At 41.1% G+C, this 13,808-nt stretch overlaps 1 protein-coding gene across 7 annotated transcripts in view; it reads left to right on the top strand.

Moving 5' to 3' along the window:
- TFDP1 (transcription factor Dp-1) overlaps positions 1-13,808 on the top strand; it is a 98,132-nt gene that overhangs the window by 45,231 nt on the left and 39,093 nt on the right. The gene's annotated exons all lie outside the window — the stretch shown is intronic.

Genomic DNA, 13,808 nt, shown 5'->3' with positions numbered 1-13,808 from the left:
TGCCCAAAGATAATAAACACTTAACAAATTTGGTGAGCGGCCCTCCAGATTTTTTTCTGTATGGACATTCATTACAATGCCATTAACAAGATAAAAGGATCTAAAAATGGGATCATGTTACACATCTCATACATATACTGGCCAACTTTCCTTGTCAATAAATATAAAGGCACTATTTTTTTTTAATAGCTCTTGAGGAATCTGTATTTTCCTATATAGGCTTTTGTGTCCCATTGCTAGGGGGAGGTAGTAGACATGGAGAGATTAAAGCCTTATCTTTTAAATAATTGCTTTATGTTCCACTGATTGATATACCATAATTAAAAAAAATAATCCTATAGTATTGCATAGTGTTCAGTTTTCACTTTTATTTTGAAGATTTATTTTATTTATTTCTCTCCCCTTCCCTCCCATTGTCTGCTCTCTGTGTCCATTTGCTGTGTGTTTTTCTGTGTCCACTTGCATTATCAGGCAGCACCGGGAAACTGTGTCTCTTTTTTGTTGCATCATCTTGCTGCGTCAGCTCTCTGTGTGTGCATTGCCACTCTGGGCGGGCTGCACTTTTTTCACATGGGGTGGCTCTCCTTGCAGGGTGCACTCCTTGCACGTGGCAGCACTGCGTGTGGACCAGCTTACCACACTGGCCAGGAGGCCCTGGGTATTGAACGCTGGACCCTCCATGTGGTAGGCAGATGCTCTAAGAGTTGAGCCATGTCCGCTTCCCAGTTTTCACTCTTTTTTTTTTAAGACTTATTTTTTATTTTTATTTATCCTCCTGTTCCCCCTCTTGTCTGCTCTCTGTCCATTCGCTGTGTGTGTTCCTGTGTCTGCTTGTATTCTCATTAGGAGGCTCCAGGAACTGATCCTAGGACCTTCCAGAATGGGAAATAGGTGATTACTCTCTTGTGCCAATGCATGTCCCTATTCTGCTATGTCTTCCTATTTTCTCTCCTCTGTGTTTCTTGTTGTGTCACCTTGCTGCACCAGCTCCCCGCGTTGGCCGGCACTCATGCGCAGGGCAGCTTTCCCGCATTGGGCGACATCCCATGCAGGGTGGCACTCCCGTGTGGAGCCACACTTCTGCACTGGGCCGGCCCTCTGTGTGGGCCAGCTTGCTCTCACCAGGAGGCCCTGGGCATCAGTCCCTGGACCTCCTGTATGGTAGAAGGGAGCCCAGTTGGTTGAGTCACATCTGTTTCCCTCAGTTTTGTAACATGGTAACGAACATCTGAGAACAAATGCTTTTGAGGATATATCTGTCTATTTCTTTAGATTAAATCCCTAGACATAAAACTGCTGGGTCAAAGGGTGTGTATATTTAAAATGTAGATGTGCTGTGTCAGACTAATTGTAAGGCTCATTGATTGTGGCCTGTTGATAATTTATGCAAGGTAATTTCAGTGCAGTTTGTTAAAATGTTGTTAAAAGAAAATCTTGAATAAATGCCTGGATGGTCTTAGTTTAAAAAATTGCTTGCAGAGGACTGGACTGGATGAGGCCATTATGAATATGATCTGAGTGATTTATTTTTATTTGTGCCCGCCAAATTAGGGGCAGAGATGCTTTCAAGTTAAAACAAATGGCAGTATTATGATTTTAGATTCTGTTTAAGGATCAATTATTTCTTGTTTTCTAAGTGTTCTCTTCATATATAAAGTTAGCTCTTTTTTTTCCTTGAATGGTAAAGGCCATAATAAGTGATCACTTGATGGAAAAACTTGAAACTGGTGGCCAGGTTCGTTGCTTGGTCTTCCTCCCTTGTATCCGCAGCTCCTTCACACCCACGCATTTCTGGCAGAGTATAAAAGTGGGAACCTGCCCACCTCCTGTGGAGTCTTCTAAGGGCATCCATACCTTTCTCGAACTACCACCATTCCACTGCTGGTAGAATGAGGTCCATACTCCTCTTCTATGGAGTGGTTCTTTGTGTCTTTGTTTCCTGCCTGGTTTTCTTCTCCCATATGACGGGGTAGAGGGACTGAGAGGGACTTGACCTGAATAAGCCTGCTGTTCCGTACTTTTGCGCTGTTGGGTCCCTGTCTCTTCTACCCTTCTTTGTTGCATAGGGAAGAAGCTTAACCTTCAAGGTATAGATACATGTTGTCCTCTGTGAAGCCTTGGGCACTGGCACGTAGCATGTGGGCTGGGTCTCAGCTCTTGACTGGGAGCCCTTCACATGCCTTTCTGCCTGGCAGAATAGAACATCCTTGCCTTTTGTGCAACTCCTTGCTCTTCACTCTCTCATAGCACCTGTCCTTCTGATCAGTGTTCCCCTTCCAGACAGTGTGCTGTGAGCCAGGAGGACTGCTCATTGTGATGTCTCTGGTTCTAGTAGGGCACAGGTATGGAATAAAGGTTAACTGCGCTGCAGAAGCCCACATGCCCTTGTAGGGAGTGCAGGTTAGGAATGCAGGAAAATTTTCGGGTTTATTGGCTCACATTGTGGAGACAGACCATCAGACCTTTTCTGAAGTCTGTAGCATTCTTTTTTTTAGGTTTTGACAAAATGTATAATGGCCTGTATCCATCATTGCAACATCATGCCGAACAATTCCAGTGTCCCCCAAATGCCCCATGTGTTGTACCTGTTCTTCCCTTTCCCTCTCCTCAGAACCTCTGGTGACTACTGTCTTTATATCAATGTTACAAGTCTTTCCATTAGTAGAATAATAATAAGTCTACTTTGGTCCATAGTTGTATTCCTCCCTTAATGTTTGTTCATTACTCGATCTTGAGGATTTTGGGATGGTGATGTCCATTTTGCTTCCAGTTGAGAGGGCGCTTAGATTCCATGGGGCAAATGGATGGAACTATCTTTGCTTGCAGTTGTAGATACTCTCTTTTTTGGGGGGGCGGGGGATGGGCATTTTCCATCATCATCCTTTTGTTAGTCCTGGGTGAGTCTGATGTCCTGGAGAGTAGGTATTAGCTGCAACTCTGCTGAAATTCAGGGCTCAACCGGCTTATGAACAGATTGGGGAAATGGGTTGTCATATATTCCAAGGTGAGGCCCACCATTGGGGTGCTGATTTCCTGGGGTTGTCCGCCCTGCCTATAGTGTCCAGATATTTCTGGAGCCCTCAGGAGCAGCCCTCCTTGAGGCACTGTTTACTGTGCAGTCAGTGAGATCCTCCTGAGACGTGTATATGCGTAACCTCTTGAATGACCTCTCGACTCACGTTGAAATCTCTTAGTCGTGAAAACTCATTTGTATTTAATATCTCCCCCTCTTGGTCAAGGTCTTTTTCCAAATGCATTGCTTGTTGGCGCTTGGTAGTAATCCCTCAGTGCCAGGGAGGCTCATCCCTGGGGTCATGTCCTACTGCTTGCTGGCAGTCAGTCTCTGCCTCCAACACATGACAGTCTGTCCTTTCTGTCTCCTGTGGTTTCTTCCTTGTCCAAATTTCTTTTGCTTTTAAGGACCCTAGTCATATAGGATTAGGGTCTGCCCTGCTCCAGTATGGCCTAACGTGTCTTTATGGGGGTCACAGTTCAGTCTGTCACACATGGAAATGATGAAGCCCTTTGTTATGGTTATTTATTTTGAATTCCTCTATTGTCTGGGGGCCCCCCCCAAATTAGCTTACTTACTACATACTGCTTATTTTCTTCTTTTCCATTCTTACTAACAAAATCTGTACTTAAACTTAATTTATGCTGCATTTAATTGTGAGCCAAAGAGTACTTAAACTTGATTTATGCCAAGTTTAATTGTGAGCCAAAGAGTTGAGTTGGAGGGACTAGAAAATAAATAACTTTTTGATTTTATTAAAATATTCTGGTGTTAATTCATGCAATAAATTAAGATATTTTGTCTTTTTTTGGACATGGTTTGGCATACTCCCCATAATTGTGTTAGAACCAAATGAAACCCTTCTTACCCTTAGAGTATTTTCTCAGCCTTGGTTCATCCGCCCGTGGCTTGTTACTATTGCAGGGAGGAGCATCAGCAAGCTCCCAAGAGTGCGGCGTTCTACGCTGAAGGCCCTGTCTGTTCTCTTTAAGTTGATTTATGATCACATGGTAAGAATTAGCCTTTCCATTTGCCCCTCCTCTGTCAGCCAGGCCTTGGCCTACAGTAGCCTGCCTGGCCTTCCTTGCTCTCTACTTCCTACAGGTTTCACTCTTGCGGTGTTCATGAACTCTCTTGCTTTCTTGCTCTCCACCTCACAAGCAGTTTTTTTGTTTTAATTTGATTTTGAACAGATGACATGTTCGTATTGTTTCTGTTTTGTTTGTTTTGTTTTTTCGAGGTACCAGGGCTTGGGGGTTGAGCCTGAGGCATTGTATGTGGGAAACCGGTGCTCAACCACTGAGCCACATTGGCTCCCCTGAGTTGGTTTGTACATTTGTTTGCTTGTTGTTTGTTTCTCTTTTCTTTAGGAGGCACCAGAAACCGAACCTGGGACCTCCCATGTGGGAAGCAGGCGCTCAACCACTTGAGCCATGTCTGCTCCCGATTCATACTGTTGTAAAATTTTAAAGTTTAAAAACGTGTGTAGTTAAGTCCCCACCTTCCCCCCATTCTTCAGTTCTCCTCCCCTGCCAGAACACGTAACCTTTGTTATTAAGCTTCTTGTGTTCCTTCAGAGAATTTTTTCCCCCATAAACAAATAGATCTTGTTTGTTCATTTGTTGAGCACACATTCAGTACTTAACTCCGGCAGTTACTGTTGTCGGCAGTGGGGAACTGGACATCCAAGGTTGTGTTCAGCTCTGAAGGAGCCCCAGATTTGTGGAGGAGGCAGGCAGGTAGCCAAGGGATTGCCACAGAGCATAATCGGTGCCGTGGGAGTGCCACGCTGCATGGTAGCGGAGAGAGTTCCAGCGTGCACTAGAGGGCCTGCTCGGCAAGAGGCCCCTGCGCTCCGGAAGGTGAGCTGAAGTCAGGCAGGGGATGAAGGGCTGGCCAGGGTGTTCTGGCAGGGAGAACGCTGTCTGTGGTAGCGGTAGACCACGGCCTACTTGGGGAAGTGGTCAGTGTGCCCAGGACAAAGGTGGAGTCAGAGGTGTGGTGAGAAAAGAAGCTAGAGAGGTGTGTGGGGGCTCCCTCAAGGACGGCAGGTAGATTTCATCTCCGTGCCACCTCCCGTGTCTGGAAACCATTTGGGGGCGGCTGCCTTGAGGACTGTGTTGAGGATTTGGGGTCCCTTTCTGGGAGTGGGACTGCACCAGATCTTCACTGTTGGCTGCTGTTGTGGAAGAAAGGGAACAGACAGGCTTGTGGGGGTTAGTCACCCCTGGCCAGGAGGGAATGCCACTTAGGCAGCCCTCGGGAACTGAAGCCAGAAGCAGAGGATGGGGACGCACTAAGGAACTTGGAAAAGGGAGCGGCGAGATTACCTTTATATGTATTGGTCCAGAATAGTAGTAGTTTCCTTCTTTTCTGCTTCTAGCTTCAGTTTCTCAGCAAGACAAGGATATATCCAAATTTTGCTTTTAACAGAAAAGAGGATTATCTCCAAAACAAATTTGAGTTCTGCATGAAGAATTATTTCATCTCTCTGGCTGGATGTTCTTTATATTCCTGAATAATAGAAATTGTTCCCTTAAGAAAGGATTTTTCCATTGTGTTACTCTGGATTTCTTTTTCTTTCTTAATTACTTGGTATATTGGTTTTGGAGTGAAAACGGGGTGGAGTCCCAGCTCAAACGTAGTTAGCTTTGATGTTTAACATCTGAGCCCGTTTCCTCAGAACTGCCTTGCTTACCTCATAGGATGGTTGCAGAGATCAAGTGGTATAATGTGTGTTAAAGCACTGTTAAATTCAAAAGTGCTGTATGAATTAAAAAATGCTGAATATAATATATGAACATTATATTCTGTGAAGCAGATGACTTTGTGTTTACTTCGTTAGGGTAAAATCTCAAATTTACTCTGTAGTCTGTATTTTGTGCTTTGGTATTTAAGCATCTAAAACCATAGATATTGTTTTCAGATCACATTTTAATTATTTTCTCCTGAATTTTCTAATGTATAGTCTTATTCTGTAATAGACCTGATGGCCTCTGTAGTGTCTGGTTTTACAGTATGTCAGGGCTTTTATTTTTTTCTTTCTCCATTTCAGTTTAAAAATGTTAAGTGTATAAAGCTCTGCATGTATGACATTACTGTTTGAGCACAATTGTATTGCTGTAGCCACTGACACACATAGGATATGGCTCCAGAGTGGCATGTGCAGTCACTGGGGGAACTGTGGACTCCAGTCTCCCTTCTAATCCAGAAATCAGAGCCCTCCCTATTTATTTTTAACATGCCGGAGAGCCAGAGTGTAGGTATCATGACGTTATTCCTCTATCCGAACTCCGAGTTTTTCCTTTTATAATTTTATATACGTTCCATACCCACTCTTTTTCTTACATGCAATATAATATTTTCTTCTTTAGGGAGGCTTGACATGTACTAAGCTTAAAATGACTAAGCTAACTTGACTCAGCATCGGAGCACACCTTATCAGGGTAAACACTCCTTTTTGCTGCCTATCTGTCAAAAAGGGCTGTTTTCATTAGGAGTTTCCTTTTGCTTTCTAGTACCGAATTTTAAGGGTAATTTCAGACAGTGTTCTTGCTAATTTGAACTGTTCACTTTGGATTATTTATTACTATTTTACATCATCATTGAAGTGTAATTCAATTCAACAGTCCCTTCATATTTTGCTTTGGTTGTGTTTTTGCCTAAAATTAACATCTTGTAGCATTAACGTCCATTTGTTCAGTTTCAAAGAAAAACAGTCTAATATGTGCAATATTACCCATATTCATATTTCACATGTGGTTTTGCTATGCTATACAGTCCCATGTTACATTTTTTAGCTTTTCTTCTAGTAATATACATGACCTTAGACTTTCCCTTTCAACTACTGTCATACCCATATATTGGCACTGCTAGCTGCAAACACTATGATGTGCTTTCACCAGTTCTATTCATTTCCAAAGCTTTATGAAAAACCATTTTACCAATATTGTACTGATTAACCCTCAGCTTTCCATTCTCTAACCTATTTCTATATTCTGGTGATCTATATTCTAAGTATGAACTCCATGAGTTTATATAATATATTTAGTACATATTAGCATAACCAAACAGTTATTTGTCCTTTTGTGTCTGGCTTGCTTGACTCAATGTAATGTCCTCCAGGTTCATCCATCTTGTCATATGCTTCATGACTTCATTTCTTCTTAACAGCTGCATAATACTGCATCATATGTATATACCACCAGTTGTTTATCCCTTCTTTGGTTGATGGACACCTGGGATGTTTCCATCTTTTTGCAATTGCGAATAACACTGCCTTGAACATCAGTTTGCAGATATTTATTTGTGTCACTGCTCTCAGTTCTTCTGGGTATATACCTAGTAGTAGTAATGCTAGGTCATGTGGCAAATCATATTCAATTTCCTTAGGAACTAACAAAGTGTTCCACAGTGGCTCACCAACAGCAAATATCTCTCTAGACCCTTTCCAACACTTGCAGTTTTCTGTCTTTTTAATAGTGGCCATCCTAATAAGTGTAAAATGATATCTTATTGTAGCTTTGATTTGCATTCCCCTAATCGCTAGTGTGAACTTTTTTTTCATGTTTGTTTTTTTCTTTGTATTTCTTCTTTGAACAAATGTCTATCAAATCTTTTGCCCATTTTTAAAAAAAAGATTTATTTATTTCTCTCCCCTTCCCCACCCCCCACCCCGGTTGTCTGTTCTCTGTGTCTGTTTGCTGCGTCTTCTTTGTCCACTTCTGTTGTTGTCAGCGGCACGGGTATCTGTGTTTCTTTTTGTTGAGTCATCTTGTTGCGTCAGCTCTGTGTGTGTGCGGCGCCATTCCTGGGCAGGCTGCACTTTATTTCGCGCTGGGTGGCTCTCCTTACAGGGTGCACTCCTTGCGTGTGGGGCTCCCCTATGCGGGGACACCCCTGTGTGGCAGGGCACTCTTTGCGCACATCAGCACTGCACATGGACCAGCTCCACACGGGTCAAGGAGGCCTGGGGTTTGAACCGCGGACTTCCCATGTGGTACACGGACGCCCTAACCACGGGCCAAGTCTGCCGCCTTTTGCCCATTTTTTAATCAGGTGTTTCGTCTTTTTATTTGTTGAGTTGTAGCATCTCTATATATTATGGATATTAAACCCTTATCGGATATGTGATTTCCAAATATTTTCTCCCATGGAGTCTTTTCACCCTTTTGACAAAGTCCTTTGAGGTGTAAAAGTGTTTAATTTTGTGGAGGTCCCATTTATCTATTTGTTCTTTTGTTGCTTGTGCTTTTGGCATAATGTCCAAGAAACCACAACCTACTACAAGATCTTAAAGATGTTTCCCTACGTTTTCTTCTTAGTTTTATGGTTCTGGCTTTTACATTTAGGTTTTTGATTGATTTTGAGTTGATTGTTATGTAGGGAGTGAGATAGGAATCCTCTTTCATTTTCTGGTTATGGATATCTAGTTCTCCCAGCACCATTGTTGAAGAGACTGTTTTGTCCCAGTAACATGGGCCTGGTATGTTTGTCAAAAACCAGTTGACTGTAGAGGTAAGGGTCTATTTCTGAACTCTCTATTCTATTCCACTAATCAATGGGTCTATCTTTATGCCAATACCTTGCTGTTGTGACCACTGTAGCTTTGTAATATATTTCAAGGTAAATCAGTGAAGTCCTTCATATTGCTCTTCTTTTTTAGGATATTTTTAGCTATTTGGGTGCTTTTTCCCTTCTAAATAAATGTGGTAATTGCCTTTCCTGTTTCTGTAAAGTAGGCTGTTGGAATTTTGATTGGTATTGCATTGAATCTATAAATCAGTTTGAGTAGTATTGACATCTTCCAAGTCTTTCAATCCATGAACAGGGAATGTCATTCCATTTGTTTAGGTCTTCTTTTAGCAGTGTTTTCTAGTTTCCTGAATATAGGTCTTGTACGTTGTGGTTAAATTGATTCCTAGGTATTTGAGTCTTTTGTTGCTGTTATAAATGGAATGTTTTCCCCCGATTTCTTCCTCGGATTGTTCAGTACTAGTGTACGAAAACATTACTGATTTTTGGATACTGAAGTTGTATCCTGCTACTTTGCTGAACATGTTTATTAGCTCAAGTAGCTTTGTCATAGACATTTCAGAATTTTCTAAATATAGGATTATGTCATCTGCGAATAGTGAGTTTTACTTCCTCTTTTCCTATTTGGATGCATTTTATTTATTTATTTTCTGGTCTAATTGCTCTGGGTAGACCTTCTAGTGCAATGTTGAATAATAGTGGTGACAGTGGATGTCCTTGTCTTGTTCCTGATCTTTGAGGGAGAGCTTTCAATCTTTTCCCATTGAGCATGATGTTGGTGTGGGTTTTTTACATATGCTTTTTATCATATTGAAGAACTTTCCTTCTATTCCTGTCTTTTGAGGTGTTAATATCAAGAAAGGATGCTGGCTTTTGTTGAATGCCTTTTCAACAAAAGGCATTTTGATGATTGAGAGGAGCATATGGTTTTTTTCCTTCAATTTGTTAATGTGGTGTATTACGTTAATTTTCTTTTGTTGAGCCACCCTTGCATACCAGAAATAAATCCTACTTGGGATTCTTTTAATATGCTGTTGGATGCTATTTACAAGTTTTTTGTTGAGAATTTTTGCATCTTTGTTCATTTGAAGATTGGTCTATAATTTTCTTTACTTATAGTATCTTTATCTAGCTTCAGTATTAGGGTGATGTTGGTTTCATAAAATGTGTTGGGTAATTTTCCTTCCTCTTCAGTTTTTTGGAAGAGTTTAAACAAGATTGGTGTTAATTCTTGAAATGCTTGGTAGAAGTCACCTGTGAAGCCATCTGGTCCTGGACTTTTCTTTGTTGGGAGATTTTTGATGACTGATTCAATCTCTTTAAATAGGGTTAGTTTGTTGAGTTTTTATAGTTCTTAAAGAATCAATGTAGGCTGTTTGTGCAATTCTAGGAATTTGTCCATTTCATCTAGGTTGTCTAGTTGGCATACAGTTTCTCATGATACCCTCTTATGACCCTTTTGATTTCTGAGGATCTTATTTCTATGGAAAAAGATCCCTCTTATTTCTAATTTTATTCATTTGCATCCTCTCTCTTTTCTTTGTCAGTCTAGCTAGGGCTTTGTCAATTTTATTGATCTCAAAAAACCAGCTTTTGATTTTTTTTTTTTTTTTTTTGTTCTCAATTTCATTTATTTCTGCTCTAATCTTTATTATTTCCTTCTGTTTGCTTTGGGATTGGTTTGCTGTTCTTTTTCTAGTTCCTTCAGATGATTACTTAGGTCTTTGATTTTTGCTTCTTTTTTAATATAGGTGTTTAAGTCATTAAATATCTCTCTTATTTCTTAGTATTGCCTTTCTTATATCCTGTAAGGTTTTTTTGTGTGTGTGTGTGGTACTGGACCAGGGATTGAACCCAGGACCTCATATGTGGGAAGCCAGCTCTCAAACACTGAGCCACATTGGCTCCTCAGTTGTTTTTTTCCTTTCTTTGCTTGCTGTTGTTGTTTTTTTGTTTTTTGGATTTTTTTTTAGGAGAACTGGGGACTAAATCTGGGACCTCCCATGTGGGAAGCAGGCCCTCAAACTGCTTGAACCACATCCACTACGTCCCATAAATTTTGATAAGTTGTGTTCTTGTTCTCGTTTGTTTCGAGATATTTATTTCTCTTACAGTTTCTTCTTTGACCCACTGATTGATTAGGTGTGTTGTTTAGCCTCCATACATTTGCAAATTTTCCCCTGTGAAATCAGTCTATGATTGATTTCCATTGTCATTACATTATGATCTGAGAAGGTGCTTTGTATAATTTCAAACTTTTTATATTTATTGAGACCTGCTTTGTAGCCCATATGGTTATTCTGGAGAAAGATCCATGAGCACTTGAGAAGAATGTCTACCCACTGATTTGGGTTGCAATGTTCTGTATATGTCTGTTAGGATAGCTCATTTATCAAAGTGGTCAGGTTCTGTGTTTCCCTGTTGATCGCCTGTCTAGTTCTATCTATTTACGTGAATTGAGTGTTGAACTCTCCAAATATTATTGTAGAGATGTCTGTTTCTCCCTTCAGATTTACCAGTTTGCTTCATATATTTTGGGGCACCCTGGTTAGGTGTATAGATATTTATGGTTGTTATTTCTTCCTGATAGATTGTCTCTTTTATTAATATATAATGGCCTTCTGCAACTCTTAAAACTTTTTCGCATTTAAAATCTGTTTTGTCTGATATTAGTTTAGCTACTGCTGCTGTTTTTTGGTTACCGTTTGCATGGAATATCTTTTTCCAGCCTTTCACTTTCAGCCCATTTGTATCCCTGGGTCTAAGGTGAATCTCTTATAGACAGCATATGGATGATTCATGGTTTCTTTTTTTAACCCATTCTGTCAGTCTATATCTTTTGATTGGGGAGTTTAATCCATTCACACTCATTGATATTACTGTAAATGCGTTATTTACTTCCACCATTTTATTCTTTGGTTTTCATATATCATATCTTTATTTTCATCTGTGTTTTTACTCTTGGTTATCCTTTCTGAGAGTTTTACCTTCTATATTCTCCTCCAAGCCTCTTTTTCGTGCATTTGTCTTTTGGATTTTAAGGCTTCCATTAATATTCCTGCAAAGCCAGATTCTTTTTTATGAAATCTCTTAGTTTCTGTTTATTTGTGACTATTTTAAATTCACTTTCATATTTGAAGGACAATATTGTTGGATAGAGAATTCTCGGCTGGCAGTTTTTCTCTTTCAGTATCCTAAATACATCATGTTGTTGTTTTCTTTGTGTGTGTGTGTATGTGTGTCCATGGTTTCTGATGGGAAATCCACAGTTAGTCTTATTGGGTATCCCTTATATGTGATGGTTTGCTTTTCTTCCTTGATGCTTTCAGAATTTTCTCTTTATCTTTGGTGTTTAACATTCTAAGAGTATGTGTCTTGGAGTAGGCCTATTTGGATTTATTCTGATGGGGGTATGCTGTGCTTCTTGAACATGTGAATTCATTTCTTTCGTGAGAGTTGGGAAATTTTCAGCCATTATTTCCTCAAATATTCTTTCTTCCCCTTTTCCCTTCTTTCCTCCTTCTGCAACTTTGATGACATGTATGTTGTTAGGTTTCGGATTATCATTCACCTCTCTGAACCCCTGCTGAATTTTTTCCATTCTTTTCTCCAAAATTTCAGCTGTTCTCTCTTCTGCATCACTTATTTTTTCTTCTATTAGTTCAAGTTGGCTTTTGTATGCCTCTGTGGTTTTGATTTCACCTATTGAGTCTTTCATTCCCATAAGTTATTCAGGTTTTCAGATTCTTCTTTGTGTTTGCTCAGTGTCCTCTTAATGTCTTCTTTTTTTAAAGATTTATTTTTTATTTATTTCTCTCCCCTTCCCTGCTCCCCCAGTTGTCTGCTCTCTGTGTCCATTTGCTGTGTATTCTTCTGTGTCCACTTGTATCCTTGTCAGCGGCATGGGTAATCCGTGTCTCTTTTTGTTGTGTCTTCTTGCTGCGTCAGCTCTCCATGTGTGCGTCGCCACTCCTGGGTAGGCTGCACTTTTTTTGCACTGGGCGGCTCTCGTTATGGGGCGCACTCTTTGCGCGTGGGGCTCTCCCATGCAAGGCGCACCCATGAGTGGCACGGCACTTCCTTGCATACATCAGCACTGCGCGTGGGCCAGTTCATCACACAGTTCAGGAGGCCCTGGATTTAAACCCTGGACCTCCCATGTGGTAGGCAGACGCTCTATTCATTGAGCCAGATCCGCTTCCCTCTCTTAAGGTCCTTTATCTCTCTAGTCATATTGCCTTTCACCTAATTAATTTGATTTTGGAGATTTGTGTGATTCTTGTTGGTTAGTTTTCTCAAATCCTATGTCTCATCTGGGGCTTTGATATATTACTTTGCTTGGACATATTCTTCCATTTTCTTAGTATGGCATGTCATGGATCTGAATGGCCCCTCTTCTCTGTAGAAATAGTCTTTCCTGCTGGACCCAGGTGTTTTATATTTTAAATTTGTTATCCCTTTGCCCCATGCCACTTTTTGATTTGATTGTTTCTTATACTGACTATGGCAGTTTGAGATTGTTTATGAATCCCCAAAAGAGAGATCATGTTTGTAAACTGGTCTGTTCCTCTGGGTGTGATCCTCTTTGATGCATTAGATTTAGCTGACATATCTTGATTAAATTACTTGCTAAGATTAGGGCTTTGATTGGACCACATCAGTAAGGCCTGATTCATAGTTGAGTCCCTGCTCCCTTGGTGGGCTGATATAAACAGGCACTCATAGATGAAGACACAAGAAGAGAGAGAGCTCCATAGACACGGCAGAGAGAGAACTTTGATCCTGCGGCCCAGGAAGAGAGATGAGCCATTCACCTGACACTTTGCGACTGAGCCCAGAAACAAGCCCTGTGCTGGTTTTTATCTGAGAGAGAGGAAGGCTGAACCCTTGCAGAGATTACCCGCCGTCTTGCCACAACATGTGGCAGGTGACTTTGGTGAGGAAGCAATCTTGAGTTGGACTCTTTAGGGACTTGTAACTGTAAGATTTTACCCCAAGGGGATGTGGCTCAAGCAATTGGGTGCCTGCCTCCCACATGGGAGGTCCCCAGTCCAGTTTCTGGTACCTCCTAAAGATGACATATGCTATAACCAGCAGACACTGCAACGGCTGCAACCAGTAGACACAACCACCACAACCAGCAGATGCTGCAGTCATCGCAACCAGCAGACAACACAACTAGCAGGGAGCGGAAGTGGCTCAAGTGGTTGGGCACTCACCTCCCACTTGAGAGGTTCCAGGTTTAGTTCCTGGTGCCTTC

The sequence above is a fragment of the Dasypus novemcinctus genome, chromosome 15 (genome assembly GCF_030445035.2).
Source record: "Dasypus novemcinctus isolate mDasNov1 chromosome 15, mDasNov1.1.hap2, whole genome shotgun sequence".
Lineage (NCBI taxonomy): Eukaryota > Metazoa > Chordata > Mammalia > Cingulata > Dasypodidae > Dasypus > Dasypus novemcinctus.
This window is presented reverse-complemented; position numbering and strand designations above follow the sequence as displayed.